Source organism: Telopea speciosissima, chromosome 5 (assembly GCF_018873765.1).
Source record: "Telopea speciosissima isolate NSW1024214 ecotype Mountain lineage chromosome 5, Tspe_v1, whole genome shotgun sequence".
Lineage (NCBI taxonomy): Eukaryota > Viridiplantae > Streptophyta > Magnoliopsida > Proteales > Proteaceae > Telopea > Telopea speciosissima.
The window spans coordinates 58,026,023-58,036,605 of NC_057920.1; positions in this window are offsets into that span (position 1 = coordinate 58,026,023).

The window sequence follows — 10,583 nt, forward strand, 5'->3', positions numbered from 1 at the left end:
CAGAACTTGAAATCAAGGGATAGAGACTTATTACAAATTGGGGATTAAAAAAAAGGGAAGGGACTTAATTACAAACTATTTTGGCAATTAAAAGAAAGCTAAACAAAATAATATTGAGTGGGATGAGGAGCCGGACCGAAGAGCTCGGAAGGTACTACCCGTATGCAAGTCACCCAAACGCCATCGATGAACGAATGCTTCGACCTTCCTGTGATCGTCTCCAATTTGAAGCTCAGTAATTACTCATATGTAGACATAAACTTCCAAATAGATTGACAGGAACAAAAAATGGAAGTGGGTAAATGGGTGGCTGATCTTAGGGGGAGTGGACAGAGAATAGAGATGGGTTTTGGGTTATATGGACAAGATGGAGGAGGATGAATGGGTTCGGTTCAGGTATAGATCCATTAGAAATGGAAGGAGAAGATGGTTTAAGAGCTATAGCTCCATTGAAGGAAACAAATTAAAAAAATGAAGAAAAAGAAGACGAAGAAGAGGAACTCAATGCAGATCTCCTTGGCTCAGGGAAGCTTCTTGCAGCTATCTTCTCAGACCATCTCCCTCTTTCTTCTCACTCTGGTTTTTCTTTTTTTTTTTTTGTTCTGCTTCTTTCACTCTCTGTTTTCCCCTTTTTTTTTCTCTCTGTGTTCCCCCCTATTCTGTTTCTTCTTTTTGTTTTGTCCTTTTTTCTTTTTTCTTTTTCTCCCTCCCTTTGAATGACGGCTGCCCCTCCTTAAAAAAATTCTCTTCTCTTTCTCTTTTAAAGTCCTTTCTTAGTTTGGGGTTTTTGTATTTCTTTTCTTTTCCATTTTACCCCTTCCCTCTTTTAGGTTTAGATTTTTCCTTTTTGAAAGCTTTATTTTCCACTGTACCCCTCCCCTCTTTTAGGTTTAGGTATATTGTTTTTTTAAAAAGCTTTCTTTTTCATTTTACCCCTTCCCTCTTTTAGGTTTAGAAAATTCTTTTTTTTTTTCTTTTTTATCCTTTTCTTTTTTGATTCCCTTGGATGCCATGTGGCACCCCCTTATGGACTTGACACCAATGGGCTTTTCCATGGGTCAAGTCCACACATTCTCTCTTTTTTATTTTTTGATGTGTCTGAGATCGAAGTCGCAAGTCCTTCGTGTATCATCGTTGCCAAGGGGGTGATAAAAATCAGATGTCTACAACACAATAATTTTATTATTTTATCTATACTTATAACCAAAACTGTGGCAATTCGTTTCAGAGTTTGAGAGTTTCAAAATTCGTATCAGGTTTGTATCAGCATAACATATCAACCATAGTTGTGAAGGCATCGCCTAGGCGTGGCGCTGCCTTAGAGTTCAGGCGAAAATGCAAGCACTGAGTAGGGCTACGCTCAACAAGAGTCACGACTTGTGACCGACTTGACCATCTAAGCGTCGCCAAGGTGGTTAAAGCAACGCCTTGGTGCGCCATGGGGTCAAGTCAGACGCCAATGTTGAGTATGGTTTTTTTATTTTTTATTGGTTGGTATATATGTATTATATGTGTGTTGCTACATGGAATAAATTTAAAATTAAAAAATCTAAAATCCCTAAAAGTCATCTCTGCACAAAAGCTAAAAGTCTAAAACCCTCGAGTCCTCTACTCCTCTCTGCGCAAAAGCAACTCGACTCTTCCAGTTTCGGCGTCTCTGCTATTCCGACAACAACAACTCGACTCAGGCAGTCAGGCGAAGCTCCTACCTTTTCGGCTCCGATAAGGTAAGTCCTTACTCCGTAGTCTTCTTCTTTAGTTCTTCTTCTACTTCTCTATTCTCCTTTTTTTTTTTTTTTTGTAACCCAAAAGGTTATGCGATCTTCCAGTTCTGGCGGTGTCTCACACTCAATCTCTGCTATTTCGGCAACAGCAAGTCAGCAACTACACTCAAGCAAAGCTTCGCCCTCCTACCTGTCCAGCTCCTGCAAGGTAAATCCCTACTCCCTAGTATTCTTCTTCTTCTACTTCTCTGTTTTCCTTTTTTTTTAAAAAAAAAAAAAATTTAACGCTTACTTCGTCCTACCTTTGATTAATTGCTGTAATGCTGTTTGATTGTTTCTTTTTCTTATTCTCTGTAGTCTGTAACACTTGCTGCTGGTTCTTTTTTAAATTTTTTTGCTTTCTGCTTCTTCTTCTCTGTATTTTATAATGCCTACTATTTTTGTGCTTCTTCTACCTTTGATTAACTTATATGTTTTCTTTCTTTTTTTTTTGTAAAAAATTTTCACACTTGCTGCTGCTTCTATTTTTTTTTTCTGGCTTAGTAAGTGGTAACTTGTATGCTTCTTCTGCTTATTCTTCTCTGTAGTTTGTTACGTTTGCTGCTGCTACTTTTTTTTTTGGCTTGATTAACTTCTGTAGTCTGTAATGCATGTTGTTACTTTTTTTTTTTTTTTTTTTGCTTAGTTTAGTAGTTAACTGCTTCTAGCTTTCTTCTTCTTCTCTGTAACTTAACTGCTTCTTCTTCTTCTTCTTCTTCTCTGTAACTTAACTGCATCTAGCCTCCTTCTTCTCTGTAATTCACTAACTCTCTGATATAAGGTATGATGCATCATGACATCATGTATTGAGTGTTTGGGGGGGGGGGGGGAGGGGGGAAAACTAACACTAGACTGCCTTTATTGCTTAGGCGCCGCTTTGGTGGACGTTTTACCCTCTAAGCTCTTAGGTTGGCCTCCACCACCTTGGACCGTCATGTTGTCGTGACAACTATGATATCAACGTTTGTGTTCATTAAATAGTCATGTTATTCTAGTAGTCTTGAAGAACTATATTCCCTTCTTTTTTTTGTTTATTATTGTTAATCACTTAGTTCATTAAAATAGCATAATAATTTTATTATTTTAATTATGTTTTCGATCGAGACTGCGTCAATTAGTATCAGAGCTTGAGAGTTTTAGAATTCGTTTATTTGGGTCAATTGTCTGAACTCTGAACTCATGATAATCATGCCATCCTACCAACATTAGAGAAAAAATTTGTATTTCCCAAGAGTGGCGTCTTAGTGCTCTGTCAAACTTGCAATCGGCACTTGGATCCTGTGTTTTCGTGATATTTGTTTTACCCTTTGAAATAATTCAGATTTTTTAGAGTTGTTGGGGTATTAGAGAGAGCACTTACACCATTGAGCATCTCTGTTTTTTTTTTTTTTCTCTACTTCAACGAGTTGTAGATCTCGTTTTCCACCATCACCCTCTGAAATCACAAACCCCTTAAAGCCCAAACGTTGTCTAAAAAAATGAGTTGTTTCTCAAATTCATCCTATTTTTCTAACAAGACATTAGACTACCTTTTTCATGGTACGTACCGTAATACTTTTATTGTTTTGATCTTAGATATATTTCCAATTGTTAAAGATAATCTTACCTTATCTCATGCGTCAAGTATATCATTATCTTATATATGTACCAATGAACTCAGCGATTAATGGATATTATATACACAAATGAAAGCCCAGTGATTATCCACATAGGACTTCAACAAATCAATGTTATCACATTGAGAGTCCTATTACAAATCTATCTCGTATAACTAGGAAGAGAGAACCTGACTCATCCTAAAATAAGAAATTTATACGACAGATCAAATAGTGAAGAAAATACATTACCGTGGATATAGATTGAAACAATTGAACCACGTAAAAACATCCTTGAGTCATCTTCTTCTCTATTATTCTCTATTATTTTCTATTGTTAACACTAATTAATTATTTTTATATCCATATTTTTATGATTCTGTTATTTTGTTAGGAGATAATAGTCCAACTTTAGATTGAGAAACAAGGTTCCAGATTGCAGTGGACATAGCCGAAGAACCTTTAAAGAGGTTGTATGTTTAAGTTTATGTCAGAATAAATATGTTTATAATCTCTACACACACTCTTATCTTAATTTCGACTATTGATTGTAGATCACTCTCGAAGTGTCCTTTGAAATATTTCAGCTTCAAATATATATACTTCGATCAAAATTTTAAACCCAAGGTATGACTGTTCTATCATCATCTCTTGCTGTCATTTTATGAATTCAATTTTTTCTGTATAGAAAATGATAGTGATCAGTTTGTCATAAAATATTCCCTTCGTATTTAAATTTATTCACCGTCATATACCAGTATTTTTTTGTAAAGTACAAATCACTAGGTAGTGAAAATATGTAACATGCTCACTAATAAGAATAGATTTCTTAATAAGTAACAATCTTCAATAGTTAGGTTTAAAAAATGTTCTAGTTTTTTATAATTATATGGTTATCTACGTGTGGTTGGATTTTAGATAACAATTAACTATCTATTTAAATCATATCAACTAGAATTTATTTTACCTATCACTATACTTTAAGTTAATAGGGTATACCTTGGCGTAACGGTAAGGCTGCTCCAGGTTTGAGTTGAAAAATAGCCTTAAGAAATGGTTCAGGTTCATTATATAAACTATTATGTTTAATAATCGGAATAAGGCTGAGTTGTTATTGTAGTAACCAAATAATTATTGTTTGTAGCACATAACGTAAAAGCCTTAGAGAGAGGGTATAAGATTATTTATTTATTAATCATCAGTACTGCTCATGTTTTTTCCTGAGGTAATAATATATGTACTTAAAATAATATTAATCCAGGTGATAAATTTTGGATGGATGAAGCGATCACCAATGAAAAATATTGGGTGAAAATCATAAAATCCATTAGATATTGATTTATGAAAACGAATCAAGTTATAATTTCACATATACAAATAAGATTATTATTTTCTTTATCATGTTAATATTGCATGTCATATTTAGCTCCAGAGCTTGTGGAAGGTGGCAATCCAACAACAAAATCCGATGTCTACTCATTTGATGTCATATTGCTAGAGTTGATTACCAAGCAATGAGTTATGCCGAATAGTATTGACTTAGAGATTGTCGAAGAGAGCATTGTCGACTGGGTATGTTCCTATCTTGATATTTTCAATAAAATCATTCATCACCCTATATTTCTCCATCCATTAATTGACTTTGTTGGTCTTTTCTGTCTATGTGAGAGTAGACTAAACTTCTCTTATCACGTGCAATGAAATATAGCGAATATGCAGGACCTGTAGACCCACGGTTAGAAAACAAGTATGAATTGCAAAAGATGGCCTGAATGGTAGCATGTACAGATTCAAACATTAAGCATTCAGAAGCAGACCGTTCAAGCATTGAGGAGGTATAAAGATACAATTAATTAATTAAATTTTTTAGTTATGAATTAATACTTTACATTATAGCCCAAGAGAGTCTTCTTAAAATACTACAAAGCAGCAAACATCTTTTAAGGGATTTTCTATTCGGACACCCACTTCAACCTTGAAGCTTGCATCAAGGCACATTGGAACAACCCTTATGCTTTGAAGTCTACTTTTAGTTATTTATTTTCTATAATTTTTATTTTTGGAAGAATTAAGCATGTCATCTCAACCTTTGAAAATCAATGGTTGAGATATCGTAGGAGTTCTTATGGTTTTCTTTATTTGCCTATAAAAGGCCTATCTATGTTGTTTGTAAGACATCCATTTTGAATAAAATTCTCCATTGTTGCTTTAAACATTCTTGTGAACCAAGTTGAGTTCCTCCACCTAAAATAAAGTTGAGTTTCAATATTTAATCTAGAAGAATTGAAGAACCTCTGGTGACCTTGAAGTGTTGTCTCCATCAACCTTGAAGAATTGGTAAACCTACCTCCACTAAAAGACTTAAAAGAGTAATTTTTTGGAGTTATTCTCATCCTCATCTATATTCTATCTTTGTCTACTATTTTTTGATATTTTTTCATATCCCTCTCATCCTTTTCAACCCAAAATTGATTTCATAATATCTATCTTTTTATTTTTATATTGCACACCAAGTTTGAAAACTCATTCTATAGTTTCCCAGATTCGGATCTGTGAAGTGACCTCAACTTCACGTCCTCTTATCATCCTCTTTAATTTCTAATTTCAGAAACTCAAAGAACAAAAATTTTAGTCCTATTTGGTAACTTTCATACCCAACTTGTTACACTTAAAACCAAGTTATATACAAAAAGGTCAATTTGTCCGAATTTTGGATTTTACTCTTGTAATTGTTATTTTCTCCCGATCCGAGTTTGTCTAACCTAATAAAGAGCTACATCAAATAGAAAAAACACCAACAACTAACACCTGATAGGCATGCTCATACATCCATAATGGAATTTGATCCATTAAACATTACAAAAATGCCCAAATTAGTACGAAAACAATAAGTTTATACTATATACATTATAAATATCAGAATAATTAAAACTATAAACTTTGTAAATACTTACCAAATTTAAATGATGGCAACCAATCTCTCAAGCAAAGTAAACTGTCAACAACGTCCAGAAGTAACAATGAGCGAGATTCAATAATGTATCTACCTCCAATACTAAAGGTAGATTCTAAAGCAACTGTTGAACCTGGAACTGCCAAGATATCACGAGTCATTCTATAAAAGATTGAAAACTTTGGGCCATTATTTTTCCACCAATGTAAAATATCAAAGCAAGAATCATCGTCCACATCGAGAAATAAATTTTCTTTTAGGTATTAATTCAATTCAGACATTGGGGATTACATTAAACCACTCCACTCTTCAACTACAAATTTCTTAAAATCATCATTATACTTTTTTTTTTCTCTTTCTTAGAACTTCTATCATAAGACTCTTTCTTGTTAGCAACACTTTTAGAGACATCCCCATCAGATTGGATACAAGAACTACCATAGTTGCTTACATACTCAATAGAGAGGTCAATCACATCAAATTTGATCTGCAAAACATAATGTTCAGCATCAATATTCTCACAATCCTATACATACAAAATATAATTAGTGTCATCTTGTAGCGAGGATCAAGAATAACCTTAAGCATCATAAACAAACTAGCACTCTTTCAATACTTCTCATATTTTAATCTCATGGTAATGACCATAGAATAAATTCAATCATCTTTACTTTTTTCTCATATACATTTCTTCGAAAGAAAATCACAATTTTTAAAGTAGAAATTCGTAGTAGGATATTTACAACCCGACATGTGCACAGTAGCATCATAAAAAAAAATTTCTAAACATTGCTCAATTTTTTTGCACTTCTCCCACTCCTCAGTTGGCAAAGTTTTGAAATTGTTATTCAATCCTTCCAGACATTCAAATGTTACTTTCACCTCTAAAGCATTATAAAGTGTTTCATAAATGGAATTCCACCATGTAGAAACGTCCACAGAGACCCTCTATCTATTAAAAAACCTATTTTGAAACAAATCATACTTTCATTTCTCAGTCATTGATGGTGATGCATTTATTCACTTAACCATTTGTTGAATCTTTATCAGTGCATCTTTAAGCTCTACCAATCCATCTATGACAATAAGATTCAAAATATGTGCACAACATTGCACATGAAAAATCTCTCCATTCCCTATCAGTGCTCCTTTTTTACTAATCCACTCTTTTAGATGATTTATCATAACATCATTTGTGAATGTATTATCCATTGCAATGGAGCAAACCTTTTTGTCAAGATTCCAACTTAACAGTTGAACTTTTATGTGCTCACTTATAGCTTCCCAGTATGGGAGGTTAAAAGCACCTTAGAAGAAAGGATCTTTTTATGTAAGTTTCACTCATCATTAATGTAGTGACACGTTAAAATACAATAACCAAGATTTTGGTGTTCTATTGTCCACAAACTTATAATGAAAGTGACACTAGAAAACAAATTGTCCAACTCCTGATATATTTTTTCCTTTTCTTCTTCAAAGACATTTCTAACATCTTTTTTCATTATATTCCTTAAATAAACTTTGAACATGAGGTTTAGACTTCTTGCAAATATTTGTAATATTCATGCTCAACCATGTTTCCGAGCAAAATGTTTTCGGATGAGCTCAGGGTCAAACTTATAATTTTTCAACTTAAAAAGACTCACTTTTAATATTATTTGTTATTGAAATAAATTGTTGACCAACATCTTAATGGGTCCTTCTACTACAAGTTTTTTATGGTTATTTAAGTGAGATGTCTCCATAGAATTTAACCCATTAAAGACTCTTCTACAATGCTTTCATTATTCTGTCACCTTGTTATATGAACAACCCTATCAAAGTCATTCCAAACTACGAAAGTAATTTTCCAACGTTTGGGTTGTGAGTGTGACTATGCTACACCCACACAACTACTCTTCTCCCATTTCTCATTCTTTTTATGTGTACTCGTCTCCTCATACTTAATCGCATTTTCATTCTCTTTATGATTAGTACTAAATGGAGCTACAACACTACCAAGTGTAGCAGCTAATGTAGTATTACAATGAAGATCATCCATTCTAGTCTCTATAGTTAGGCAATTATCAAGTATCAACAAACAAGTAAATAAAAACTAGCATTGTTAAGTATCTACTACAAAGTATAAAAAAAAACAAAAAAAAAAAAAACAAAATGAAGATACAAGATAAGAGTATAGCGAAAAAAATATATCAATTCTGTCCCAAGAGTTCAACAAGAAGAAACACTTAATTGAATTCAGCAAGAAGATACATAAGTACATCAATTCTACCCCAAGAGTTTAACAAGAAGAAACGCAAGTGCATTAATTCCGTCCCAAAAGTTCAACAAAAAGAAACACTCAATTGAACTTCAGTATGAAAAATTTAGCAAGTGAAGATACAAGAAAGTTCAGTAGACATTTGCACTCCAAGATAAAAATTCAGTAAGGGAATCATAAGTACATCAATTCTAATATAGAGTTCAATAAGCAATTGCACTCCAAGATAAAAATTCAACAAGAGAATTATAAGTACATCAATTCTAAAATGGAAAGATATATAATATAAAGTTCAATAGACAATTGCACTTCGAGATAAAAATTCAACAACGAATCACAAGTACATTAATCTTAAAATGAAGATACTATTGAGTTCAATAGACAATTGCACTCCAAGATAAAAATTCAGCAAAGAGGTCACAAGTACATCAATTCTAAAATGAAGATACTATAGAGTTTAATAGATAATCACATTCTAAGATAAAAAAATCAGCAAGAGAATTATAAGTACATCAGTTCTAAAATGGCAACACACTACAGAGTTCAATAGACATTTGTACTGAAAGTAAAAAATTCAGCAAGAAAATCATAGGCATTTTAATTTAGAAATGAAAAAATGTTATAAAATGGTAGAGGGTTTGATAGACATCTTACACTCCAAGATTAAAAGAAAAAAACCAGCAAAGAAATCATAGGCATTCCAATTCTAAAGTGGAGAACTCAATAGGATTGCATCCATTCAACAACATATCATGAACAAAAAATAGAACTATTAGAAATAGTTAATCAGGGTATGACTTTGATTCTAATATCCTAAGCTCAACCCAAATGTTTAATCCACAGTCTCATGGTTCAGGATATACCATCATTGATACATATCGCCCATTAGATCTAAAATTAGACCGCGAGATGAATCTTAGCCTTCTATTTTGGGGGGTCTTATCATTATGAGATGTGTTGCGTCAGGAAATCGCCGATTGGCCCTTCGGGTGCCCAACTTGCAAAAGAACGTCAGTGACAAAGGAGAACCGATGGGGTTTCGGACCTAGGACTCTTCGATGCCTTAGTTAGATCTCTCTTAGCAACAGATGAATTATTGGAATTCAAGATGAATAATGGGTTAGAATACTTGAGTATGGCGATGTGGAGAGTCTCTGTTGGTGATAAGTATTCTTCGTGGAAGAGTCTATCACGTAGTAGGGTGTCTCTTTATGAGACGTAGAGTCCTGGTAGGGAAGAGGTTCCCTAATAGATAAATATGCGTGTTCTTCACGTGTTGGATAACGATCCTTGAGGTATGAGTCCGGATAGGATCACATATCTTTAGGATAACGTCCTTCTAATGATAAGATGACGTAGACCTTGGCGGTAACATCATGGTTGGACATTGTTGGCTTGCATGGAAGACTTGGTCTTTGGATGACTTCTTGGGTCTATTCCTCTTGAATTTGTCGAATGGATTCAGTCGTGGTCCAGCTTGGACAAACCTCTCCTTTGGGTCAGGACACATGGCATCTCGGGTCTGGCCTGTGTATTTTTGGTTTATCACTTGCCCCCCACTCTCTTGAAACAGAGTGCTCAAGAGAGTAGTGTCCTTGTTGTCTTCAAGCTTGTGAGGGGCTTGTTGTAATTAAAGTTTCTTGGAGGGAGCTTTGTGATGAGCATCTCGTGACCTTTGAATAAACTTTGCTTCTTGGGGTAGATGATTTTTTCTCTTATTAATGAGTGGGAGAGGTGAGGGGTTCAAAACCCCCCCACTACACTTTTATCCTATTTTTCTTTCTTTTTGCCCACGTTTTCTATTTCTTCTTTTGTTCACTTTCTCTTCATTCTTCACTCTCCCACTTTACACTTTTTCCTCATTCTCTCTCTTCCTTGGAGCTCTACCCATCTTCACCCTTTTTTACTAAGTCCACTTTTCGTGCCCCCAAGTGTTTGTCTTTTCTCCTCTTTGAGAGATTTTACGTTTTCTTCCTCTTTTTTGGTCTCTCCCGTCTCTTTTTTCTTTTTTG